This window comes from Hesperophylax consimilis, chromosome 13 (assembly GCF_061612785.1).
Source record: "Hesperophylax consimilis isolate HC1 chromosome 13, BYU_Hcon_1.0, whole genome shotgun sequence".
In the NCBI taxonomy this organism is placed as follows: domain Eukaryota; kingdom Metazoa; phylum Arthropoda; class Insecta; order Trichoptera; family Limnephilidae; genus Hesperophylax; species Hesperophylax consimilis.
The window spans coordinates 13,809,600-13,822,626 of NC_142848.1; the positions used below are offsets into that span (position 1 = coordinate 13,809,600).

The window sequence follows — 13,027 nt, forward strand, 5'->3', positions numbered from 1 at the left end:
TTCAACAGTAACAAGTGTTACAATGATCACGTTAATTTTTTTCCCTCTAGTATTATTAGCCGGAGTTCAAACAAGAATCCATACAGAATAATGTATCCACATGTCACTGTAACTCGCACATACGAGTACTTATCAACTGTTTACCATATTTTTACATTTGCTTACCCAGTGGAGAAGCATTAGATTTAAAACTTAATTTAAAATTATTTTAATATACAAACATAATTAATTAATTAATTTTTAAAAATAGAATAGACAAAAAGCGACATCTCTTGTCAATTTCGCATAGTATTTTCTCTGCAGGTGAATGATAACCAAATTGCGGTCACCTGTTACATCTGTTCAGTAGATTCATCTGAGACATGATATTTCGTCAAAAGAGGTCTATTTAAGATAAAAATAATTAAAATATATATTTTTTGACAAAATAAAATGTCACAAATTCGACACTGTGTGTTACGATGAATGTGCTGATTCATCTCTATCATTAATAATTTTTCTCTCTTGTGAGCTGGTTGTTCCTTATAACCTTTTCGAGTGCAAATGCAAAGTGATTGCTGATTGCTGCCTGAAACCGAAGCTGATGACAAAAAATAGAAGACCTCCATTTGTGAATGCCATTCTTGGGTGAGTTTTTCTGTTCATTTGTATTTTGGTGACTGGTTTGTTATTTTTCTCCCTGCAGAGATAGTTTATTAATCCACAATATATTTTTCATAGGGAAATATTATATTCCCTAGATGATCTGTGCTACCTACACGCCAGATCATCAACCATAATTTTGGTCCTACGTAGCTCGGATATATTGCTAGCGAAAATTGATTAATATTTAGTGATTTAGATTTGGAAACATGATAAATGGATGTTCTATTCACGTAATTTTTTTGGTGATTTAAGAAGTACCTATCAGTACCAATTTCTAGCATACATAAATAATTTCTAGCATTAGAAATTTGCGTATTTTTTGGTAAATTTCATTAAAGCTCAAATTACTTAATATTATTTAGGTATAGTGAATTTAGTTTCGTTTTTTTACGTATTCTTTGGTAGATTCGAAACATATAATATATTGGAATTGTCGTAATTTTTGGAGAATTCTAATTTACAATACTTACAACATTATTGTATACTTTTTTTGGTTAAGAATATTTTGTCATCTCATTAAAAATGCCGAGAATTACTGAAGAAGTTTCTGGAGATATTCAGGATAGAACGTTGACTCTTTTGACGGCAAAAAAGGAAAATCTTTTTTTGCGGATGAATGAATTGTATAATTTATCAAATAATTTAAATACCTTCGAGTCAAGAAAAAATGAAGACTTCATGACAAAGTCGGATATGATTGAAGACTTGAGAGTTCAGTTTGAAACTGTTATTGACAAACTTAACGACCGTCAGTTGACTTTGGACGACTCATTTAAACCGGATTTCCAACAATTAAATGCATTTGATGATATTTATTTGAAGGTCAAACGAAGTCGATTTAACCTTCAAAACGCGTCACGCAACGATTCGCGGGATCATTGTATTATTAAATTGCCACCTTTGGAATTACCATCATTTGATGGTAAAATGGGAAATTGGCCTACTTTCTACCAAGCTTTCAAATCTAATGTACATAATAATAGACAATTAACCGACGCCCAGCGTGTTCAATATTTAATTGGTAAATTGACACACGGCGCTTTAAAGGTTACTTCAGGCATTGTACCTGGAGGTGACACATACAATATAATCTGGAATGCTTTGGTAAACAAATTTCAAAATAAACGTGCACTAGGCACACATTATTTAAATAATATTCTTGATGCAAAAAATTGTACAAATACATCTGGCAGTCTTGACTTTTTTATTGAAAATTTTTCTGCATCAGTAGCAGCGTTAAAACAATTAGAGATTGAAAATTTAACTGATTTTATATTATTTCATTGTGCATTTAGAAAAATTGATTTTCAAATCGCACAGATTTTCGAGCTGTCAGTCAGGAATAAAGAGATTCCGACATATGACGATTTAGTCTCGTTTGTTCAAGATCAGGTTAAGATTTTAGAACGTTTAAGCAATTCAAATGAAGCCGGTAAAAAACTGCCCACTACGTCGTCATTTCGTTCTAATAAAAATTTTAAATCGTTCCTTGCTAGCAACGAGAATGTACCTCGGTTTACGGCTTCGCGCACAAATTGTTGTCTTGTTTGTAATAAAACTAATCATACAATTAAAGATTGCGTTAAATTTAAAAATATGAGCTCTTCACAGGCGCGTTTTGAATTTATAAAGTCAAAACATGCTTGCGTAAATTGCCTTAGTGGAGGGCATACAATAAACGCGTGTAAATCGGTTTTAACTTGTGAGTTTTGTAAAAAACGTCATCACACTTTGTTGCATTTTGGCAGTGCTGATGACAATGCTAAAACTCCATCAAGTACCCACGCACACACGTCGCGAACATCTACAGGGACATCTGAAAATTGTGATACACAATTAGAAGAACCTCCGCTAAACATAAATAACTCATGTTCCCTTTCTGTGAAAGCGACACATAATACGATTCTATTATCAACCGCGCAAGTATTCGCAAAGAGTAAAAATGGAAATAAAGTTATTGTTCGGTGCTTAATGGATAACGGTTCACAGAACAATTTAATTACTGTTGATTGTTGCAAGATCCTCAACTTACCAATAATTCCTTTAAACAATTCCTTTGTAAAAGGAATCGGTTCAGCATCCAAACCAATTTTGGGTTACGTTTATTTGGACATTGAGTCCCGCGTGTACCCGAATAATAAATATAATATTTATGCGCTTGTCATTGACAGTATTACAGATCAGCTACCTAATCACTATATAACCAAGGGTGATATGAGTTACTTAAAGGGTATACCTCTCGCTGACTTAACGTGGAATATTCCTGGATGCGTGGATATAGTATTAGGTGCACAACTGTTCCCATATATTTATTTAGGGAACAGGGTTGAATCTGGTAACGGCGAACCTCCGGCATTAGCGACTACTTTCGGTTTTGTATTAATGGGTGACTACCCTAGTGATGTGCTTAATACAAGTACGTCATTTTCGGCACTTGCGCTTAATGACTTAGTACAAAAATTTTGGCTGTTAGAGGAAATACCCAACATGCAATTTCTAAGTCCGGAAGAGACGGAATGTGAGAATTTATTTATATCATCCATTTCTCGCACCGTCGACGGAAGGTATTCTGTTGCTTTACCTTTCTGTAAAGACCCGAAGCAATTGGGTAATTCCCTTGCTACTGCTCAGCGCCGATTTATGGCTTTGGAGCGAAAATTTAAACATTCACCGGCTTTGCGGGAGAATTATAATAAAGTTATTCATGAGTACATTGAAAACGGTTATTTAGCAAAAGTTTCAAGGTCGGATATTACCGATGACGGATATTACATTCGCAATCACGCTGTCACTCGCCCGGATAAACCTATGCCTCGGATTGTACTTGACGCGAGCGCTAAGACACATACAGGATTGTCATTAAATGACGTGATTTATACTGGTCCGAATTTGCAAGCCGATCTGTTTTTGCTTCTGTTAGACTTTCGTCTTTTTCCCATTGCTATTACTGCAGACATAAAGCAGATGTATTTGCAGATTGAGGTTCCAAGCAAGCATCGCAAATATTTGAAAATTCTATTTCGGTTCGCGGACAACGATCCCATACAAACCTTTCAATTCAATCGGGTCCCTTTCGGACTAACAGCTAGTCCATACTTGGCAATGCGCACTGTTCGACAGTTGGCCCAGGATATGAGACAACATTTTCCGGACGCTGCCAATGTGGCAGAGTCTAAGTTGTATATGGACGACCTGGTATATTCTATTGTAGATGAACCCAGTGCCGTACGTCTGTCGCGAGAATTGATCTCGTTGTTTAAGTACGGTGCCTTTGATTTGGTAAAATGGACTAGTAATTCTTCAGTGGTACTTGAGAATCTTCCAGATTCGCACCGAAGCCCTGTGGACTTTACTGTTGGTTCTAACAATGCCGCTAAGGTGTTAGGCCTTTCGTGGGAACCAGCTGATGACAGCTTCTTCTTTACGTCTTCTTATGTTCAGGAGAAGTGCACGAAGCGGAACATACTCTCCATAGTAGCCCGCTTGTTCGATGTTCTCGACTTGGTCGCCCCTGTCATTCTGTATGCGAAATTACTTATTAAGGAGCTATGGCTGTGTAACATTGGTTGGGATGATATACCCCCTGAGAGCGTTATTCAAAGGTTTTCGGCTCTCACACAGGAATTTCCTTTAATTTCGACAGTAAAAATCCCCCGCCATGTTGGCGTCCTAAAGGACAGTACAGTGCTCGTTGTCGCCTTCTGCGATGCGAGCATGAATGGTTATGGCTGCGTGATTTATTTGCACACCACTGATCTCTCTGGAAATATTTCAGTGAGGTTATTGTGTGCAAAATCAAAGGTTTCTCCCACGAGAGTGACAACTCTCGCTCGTTTGGAGCTTTGTGCCGCAGTTTTGATGTCAAAGTTGATACGGACGGTTCAAGATAGTTATCGTGCGCGTCTTTCTATTGCAGGAACATACGCGTTTTCAGATTCTACCATTGCGCTCTCCTGGATACATTCCTCACCGCATCGTTGGTCGGTGTTTGTTAGCAATCGTGTAGCTCAGTGCCAGGAAAATTTGTCTCCGGAAAATTTTTACCATGTCGCCGGTATTGAAAACCCGAGCGATTGCCTTTCTCGTGGCATGCTACCCTCTCAACTCGTTTCACATGATTTATGGTGGAACGGCCCATTATGGATTCGCCACCCACCTTTGGAATGGCCAGTAAAACCGTTTCGCCCCACCAATACCGGTGAAATGCCTGAACACAAAGTTAATGTGCTCACTGCAATGGTTCTGGGTGAACAATCGGTTCTGGGTGAACTGGCCCAGCGTATATCCACTTGGGATAAACTACTAAGGAGTGTCGTTTATATTCTCCGATTCATAAAAAAGATATCACCTTCCTCTGGAATTGTCAATAATCTTGTGACTGCTGAAAAGGCTGTACTTCGTTCCGTGCAAAATGCTCATTTTTCAAATGATATTGCTGCACTTCAGAAAGGCAAATTCCACTCCAAAAGGCTTCAGGGTTTGTCTTTATTTCTTGATGAGGACAATTTGTTACGTATCGGGGGACGCCTTTCTAAATCGGACTTACCTTTTGAGGTTAAACATCCGATATTACTACCTAAACATGACTGTGTTGTAAATCTTATCATAGATCACTTTCATGTCGTGAACTGTCATACCGGTCCAGGACTTCTTATGTCTATATTACGTCAGCGCTATTGGATATTAGATGCTAGGACGGTTATTAGGGCAAGGGTGCGGAAATGCAACTGCTGCTTCCGCTCAAATCCATCACATCCTACCCCAAAGATGGCAGATTTACCTTCATATCGTATTACTGAAGCAAAAGCCTTCGTTCACACCGGTGTTGATTACGCGGGTCCTCTACGTATTACGCTTGCTCGTCGGAGAGGACAACATTCGCAGAAGGCATATATTTGTCTGTTTGTATGCCTTGTGACTAAGGCCATTCATATTGAGTTGGTCTCTGACTTAACTTCAAATGCTTTCCTGGCTGCTTTCAGCCGTTTTATTTCACGGCGTGGCCCTGTGTCGTGCTTGTATTCGGATAATGGTACCAATTTTGTGGGTGCAAAGGCACAATTGGATGACCTTTACAAGTTTTTAGTTGAATCGGAATATGAGCCCGCGTTAAAACGAGAACTCGCCAAGCGTCGTATCGAGTGGAAAATGATTCCACCCCGCGCACCCCATTTCGGAGGTATGTGGGAGTCTAACGTGAAAAGCATGAAAACTCACTTATACCGAGTGATCGGAACTCAGCTTCTCACTTATGAGGAGCTTCAGACTGTGTTGGTGCAAATAGAGTGCATAATGAACTCTCGCCCGCTCACAGCCGTATCTTCCGACCCTGATCCGGAAATCATAACACCTGCGCATTTTTTAATTACTACACCATTACAATACTTACCTGCATCTATCCCGACGGGCAGTAAAATTAATTTCGCTCAGCGCAAACGATTATTGGATAGTATGGTTCAGTCTTTCTGGAAAAAATGGCGTGTGGAGTATCTGCACACTTTGCAAGTCAGGCAGAAGTGGGCTACCCCTGATCATCCGATTGAGATCGGAACTGTCGTTCTAGTGGGACAGGAAGATTCCCCTCCGTTGAACTGGCCTTTGGGTGTAATCACTGAGGTCCATCCCGGATTGGACAAAATTGTTCGCGTTGCGACGGTGAAGACACGATTTGGGTTCTTCAAACGACCGGTTATCAAGTTATATCCCCTTCCGACTCAATAATTTGCTTACTTCTATTTTTTGTTTTTATTTTTGAAGTGAAACTTCTTTACGCGCGTCATGCAATTTCGATGACCGGAGTAAAACCAACTCATGACCGAAACGAAAATGCGGGACCGATTAAAGTTCATTTGATATAGTAAAAGTTTTGAAGTAACATATAAATGCTTCTTAGCTCATCTCGACAACTGGCGTTGGTGGTGTAATGGTCAGCATACTTGCCATCCAAGCAGTTGATCCGAGTTCGATTCTCGGCCATCGCACATTATTTTTTTTTTTAGTTGAATGTCAATTTTATCACTCATTGTTTGTAGTCATTGTTCTTTGAAATTTTCAAATTTTTAATCCATTGTAATTTTAACCATTATTTATTTTTCATATTATTTTTTTCGTCATTTAAATTATATTTTGTACTGGGGTGACATCTATCGGCAGAATATTTTTTAATTTTAAATTATATAGTTTATGGGGGTGACATCTATCGGCAGAATATAAATACATATTTTTTAATCTATTTAATTATATTGATTACGGGGGTGACATCTATCGGCAGAATCTTTTAATGTTTTTTTATCCATTGAATAATATTATGTAAAGGGGTGAAATCTACCGGCAGAATCTTAATTAAGATAATAATAATGTCATTTCTGATGATCGAAAGGTAGATTGGTTAAAAATAAATAAACTATTTGATTCATTTTATCAATGTATTTTATAAAAATAGTTATTGTTAATAAGCAGATGATTTTATATCAATTTAATTGCTATGAGAATCACTTTTTGAGTTCTTTATCATTGCTCATTGATATTTAATTTTAATTTTTAAGGCGATGCCATACGTAGTAATGCGAAATCATGTGTTTTTGGTTTGAAAATTTGGTCGCCTAGAAATGTTTCAGATGCTTTAATTAAATACTTCGAGTAGAATACATCTTGGCCTTTGAAATAATCGAGTATTTTTGAAGTGAAACTTGATACTGAGACTTGAGAAACTTGAGACTGTGGTCGTGAAGAACCGAGGTTCGATCCCCGCTTTAACTAATTTTTTTTTTCTTTTTTTATAACTTTTAATTTTTTTTATCACATGCTACTTATAAATATGTCAATAGACAGAAAAAAAGAGAGAATGAAATGAAAAGAGAGAGAGAGAAGAATACTAGAAGTTTCACTTCTGTCTTGCGTAGGCTTGACACACCCACTTTTTTGTTATTTTTTTTGGTAGTTCAAATTATCTCCGACTATGCCATGATATTCCGTTACAGTTAATTGTACTCTTGTCAGTTGAACTTTATTAAGTTTATACTTTTCGTTCTGTTGAAAGCTTTTTTTTGGTGACCTTCCGACGTAATTCTTGGATATTATATGTGAATAGAGTCACTTGAAATGATTTGACGTTTATTTATTTGTACGTTGTTCTCTTACTTCTTTGCAAGTTCTGAGAACTTCCAAGGCGGGGAGTATGGAGAAGCATTAGATTTAAAACTTAATTTAAAATTATTTTAATATACAAACATAATTAATTAATTAATTTTTAAAAATAGACTAGACAAAAAGCGACATCTCTTGTCAATTTCGCATAGTATTTTCTCTGCAGGTGAATGATAACCAAATTGCGGTCACCTGTTACATCTGTTCAGTAGATTCATCTGAGACATGATATTTCGTCAAAAGAGGTCTATTTAAGATAAAAATAATTAAAATATATATTTTTTGACAAAATAAAATGTCACAAATTCGACACTGTGTGTTACGATGAATGTGCTGATTCATCTCTATCATTAATAATTTTTCTCTCTTGTGAGCTGGTTGTTCCTTATAACCTTTTCGAGTGCAAATGCAAAGTGATTGCTGATTGCTGCCTGAAACCGAAGCTGATGACAAAAAATAGAAGACCTCCATTTGTGAATGCCATTCTTGGGTGAGTTTTTCTGTTCATTTGTATTTTGGTGACTGGTTTGTTATTTTTCTCCCTGCAGAGATAGTTTATTAATCCACAATATATTTTTCATAGGGAAATATTATATTCCCTGGATGATCTGTGCTACCTACACGCCAGATCATCATCCACCCAGTAATACATACTCACTTTGATGCTATAGGTAAATAATTTTAATAACTTATTTTTCTTTTTAATTCTTTACTTTTTACTTTGTCTTAGATTCTAAACTGTTTTTATTCTTTTTAAATATTCTATTATATTTCAATATTTTGATATATTCTTTCAATTTATTTTAATGCATTTCACATAAACACTAACTCGCTAAGTTAAGTACCTGTTAATTTTCTCTTATTAGAACATTGATTTTGTAACCTTTTTACACTTATTTTTCCTTCTTCTATATTTCATACTTGATTTATTATTTTAATGTACTGTATATATAATCAACCACCACAACACGGGCATGTGCCTAGCTTGGTGGTTTTAACATACCCAAAAACTGGAAAAACCAATAAAAACACTGAATAAAGAAAACAAACTACACACAGGTGATAAGCCAAACGATCAAATTTAAACATTTCCCTATGGTCAGTCAATAATTTTCAAAGACATGAGAATTACACCGTATTTTCGACCACGTTTACCATCAATCATTTCCTTTTTTCAGAGGGTAGTCTTGTATTTGTCGATCCGCATGATGCAACTACATATTGCAGCATTCTTCTTTACATACCCAGTAGTTTCGCAGATTTTCGAAACATAATATTCACCAATAAATATATATATATATAAATGTGCGCGAATGAAATACGAACGGAAGGCTAATTCGGAAGAATTCAATCAATTTTAGTCATGGACAAATTTATACCATTTTACCCTTCAGATTGTTTTTCCATCGCTTTTTAAAAAGGCAAACACCCATTTCCGGCCACACGTGTTTACCAAAAAAACACACAGAAGATGTAAAAATAATTGTGAATGACATCTCCGGCATTGGAGGCACGTGTAATGGCAGAAATAATTCAATTTTAACGAGCGTGCGTTTATCATTCATGGCCAATAATATATATTTTCATAGATATTATTTTAAATACTTTTCTTTTTAACTTAGTTATGAATCAATGTGCTCAATTGCTTGACCTTGGCGGCCAACAGCGAGAAAAATAGTTGTTAAGAAACGCAGACGAAAAAAAAATCGAAGATAATATACGCGAGAGTCGAAATCACGCAAATGAGCAAATTATGAGAGGAACTGAAAAAGGTCAACCAATAGAAAACTCATGAAAATATTGGTGGAAGAACAGCAATATGAAATCCATAATTACAGAAGTTCTTCTTCGTATGGTTGGTGGAGGTAATAGTGGGATGCTGAAATTGTTAAGCGAGTCGACAGCATCAGTAGTCACTTGGTTCAGGGCCCAGATGTGAGTCCGAGGAACTGAAGAATGGGACATTCTTCACACAACGTAGTAAATTGGAGAAAAAGAAAGATGAAATGGGATTGATGAGAAGTATGTTTCTGGTGATACAGGTCAATATAACAAATATAGCAAATAAATTATTGTTATTTTAACCTTTTCACCAATATTTTTATTTGCCAAACTAGGGCTACACCGATATTTTTCACTTTGAAAAGATGCTACTTTTTCAGCAATTTATGACTCGTCGTCAGAGAAATTTATGTCTGGTTTACTGGTATCTTTAGGTAATACAATACAACAACCCTAATTGCCAGGGTAAATACAATTACGGTATCCCTAATTTAAGGAATGCTAGGAGGTGGGTGGAAGGAGTTGACTATTCGGAAAAAGTTAGTTTATTTTTCAAATACAACACATTTTTGAATTGTACTTTCTAAATCAGTGGTCCCCAACCCCTGTTACCGTTCCGTGGAGCAAACGGTACCGGGCCGCGAAAAAAACTTATCCTGTTGAAAACATATTTAAGTAACTGCTGACACAATACCGTTAAACACAATTTAATAAAAATTATTAAAAACGTTCTAGAATATTAACATTGAATTTAACCACCAAAATTTTCAGACATTGACCGGTCCGCGGCGGCAAAAAGTTTGGAGACCACTGTCCTAGAGGATATAAACTCACTTTGTTAATTTTGATTGGTAATTTCCCACCATAGGTGACACTGAGTATATATTCCAAATACACTGCATTTATAATTTTATTTATTTCTATGCATGAGTAAACAAACATACGTTCATAATTTTTTTAGCTATCGCCGGCTTTTAAATCTACAACATCTCCAGTTGTCCACAGAGAAGAAGAGGGTTGTGGGTAAGTGAAATGTGACGCACGAACAGTGAACAGTTCATTCATCCTTCTGTCTGGAAAATTTTCACATGGGGTAGATTCATTTACTTTGATGTTATATAATACGGCTAATGTCAGAGTGTTGCCATGCGCATCACGTCCCAGGAACATTAGTGGCGCATCCGGAGTCATGGCAACAGTGCAAACGACGAATTACCATATGGCGCGCTTTGAAAAATTCTGTGTAGTATCCAAGATATGAAAAGCACATGTGTCCAAAATGTTATGTTATGTAGATTCAAAAATAATTTTACAAAAAAAAACTTTTATTTCTCTTGATAAATATTGTTATTTGCCACAGTGAGTTAGTACTTTACGCTACGAAGGCCTTCAAATCGTGTAAAGCTGCCTGATATTTTAGTAAAACAGAAATTTCTCTTGAATCGCTCTCTTACTGGATTGATTATTTAATTTTTTTTAAATTTTATTTATTTAATAGCTATATATTTTTTTTTTACATTTTTAAAAGAATATGTATATTTATGTACATGTATAATAGATTTTGATTATATTCGTAGTCCTTCTAACTAGGAGATCCTGTGTTGAGGGGGACTAGGTTTTGGAAGTTTTCAGCGACTTCTATGATTTGACTTCATGTTTTGGGTAAGGATTTCCATAAAATTCTACGACGATGTTTTAAGTGTGCTAGTAAGTTCTTTATCCAGTAGTTCCTTAAGCCAAGATTTAATGTCCTTAATGTAGTTATTTTTTGTTTTGAATTGTTTGATACTAAGTGGGAGCTTGTTATATACCTTTACTGCTAAAAATTCAGAGCTTCTTTGTTCAAAAGTAGAGTCACACTTTGGTATATTTAGTATCTCTGTTTGTTTGGCTCTAGTTTTATGAGTATGTAAGGTGTTTGCCTGTAAATTATTTTTGAGGTGATTGTATCAGAATGTTTCTGGAATAGATTTTCTGTATATTTGGAACGTCAAATTTTTTAAAAATTTCTGTTGTTGACGTCCTTATGGGAACTTTTATTATGGTCTTTATGATGCAATTCTGAGTTACCTTCAATTGTTTAATGTGTTTTGATTCTGCTGAGCCCCATCCTATTATTCCATATTCCAATTTAGAGTAGCATAAATCATAGTACTATGCATTGTCGATACCCTGACCATAGAGCGTATCACAATAAAATAAAGACGACAAGACCTCTCGCCATATAGATTTATTAAGCGGGAAATTGTTTTCTTCCATATGTATGTAATGTAAATATCATCTCCCCTGCAGAGTGCCATTCTCAGACAGCTTTCAAGTCAAACTAGTAAAAAAATATGTTTTTTATGGAAAAAAACAATAATTGCCATTTCACTCAACATCAAACAAAACGACAAAAAGTGGGTGTGTCAAGCCTACGCAAGACAGAAGTGAAACTTCTAGTATTCTTCTCTCTCTCTCTTTTCATTTCATTCTCTCTTTTTTTCTGTCTATTGACATATTTATAAGTAGCATGTGATAAAAAAAATTAAAAGTTATAAAAAAAGAAAAAAAAAATTAGTTAAAGCGGGGATCGAACCTCGGTTCTTCACGACCACAGTCTCAAGTTTCTCAAGTCTCAGTATCAAGTTTCACTTCAAAAATACTCGATTATTTCAAAGGCCAAGATGTATTCTACTCGAAGTATTTAATTAAAGCATCTGAAACATTTCTAGGCGACCAAATTTTCAAACCAAAAACACATGATTTCGCATTACTACGTATGGCATCGCCTTAAAAATTAAAATTAAATATCAATGAGCAATGATAAAGAACTCAAAAAGTGATTCTCATAGCAATTAAATTGATATAAAATCATCTGCTTATTAACAATAACTATTTTTATAAAATACATTGATAAAATGAATCAAATAGTTTATTTATTTTTAACCAATCTACCTTTCGATCATCAGAAATGACATTATTATTATCTTAATTAAGATTCTGCCGGTAGATTTCACCCCTTTACATAATATTATTCAATGGATAAAAAAACATTAAAAGATTCTGCCGATAGATGTCACCCCCGTAATCAATATAATTAAATAGATTAAAAAATATGTATTTATATTCTGCCGATAGATGTCACCCCCATAAACTATATAATTTAAAATTAAAAAATATTCTGCCGATAGATGTCACCCCAGTACAAAATATAATTTAAATGACGAAAAAAATAATATGAAAAATAAATAATGGTTAAAATTACAATGGATTAAAAATTTGAAAATTTCAAAGAACAATGACTACAAACAATGAGTGATAAAATTGACATTCAACTAAAAAAAAAAATAATGTGCGATGGCCGAGAATCGAACTCGGATCAACTGCTTGGATGGCAAGTATGCTGACCATTACACCACCAACGCCAGTTGTCGAGATGAGCTAAGAAGCATTTATATGTTACTTCAAAACT

At 35.3% G+C, this 13,027-nt stretch overlaps 1 protein-coding gene and 1 long non-coding RNA gene across 4 annotated transcripts in view; one reads left to right on the forward strand and one right to left on the reverse strand.

Moving 5' to 3' along the window:
• Nucleotides 1-13,027, reverse strand: part of Pde8 (phosphodiesterase 8) — a 604,329-nt gene that overhangs the window by 427,878 nt on the left and 163,424 nt on the right. The window lies entirely within an intron of this gene.
• LOC149418474 (uncharacterized) lies at nt 178-8,281 on the forward strand. Its single transcript, XR_016302984.1, has 2 exons — nt 178-627; nt 8,035-8,281. It is a non-coding gene; the product is annotated as an uncharacterized LOC149418474 (long non-coding RNA).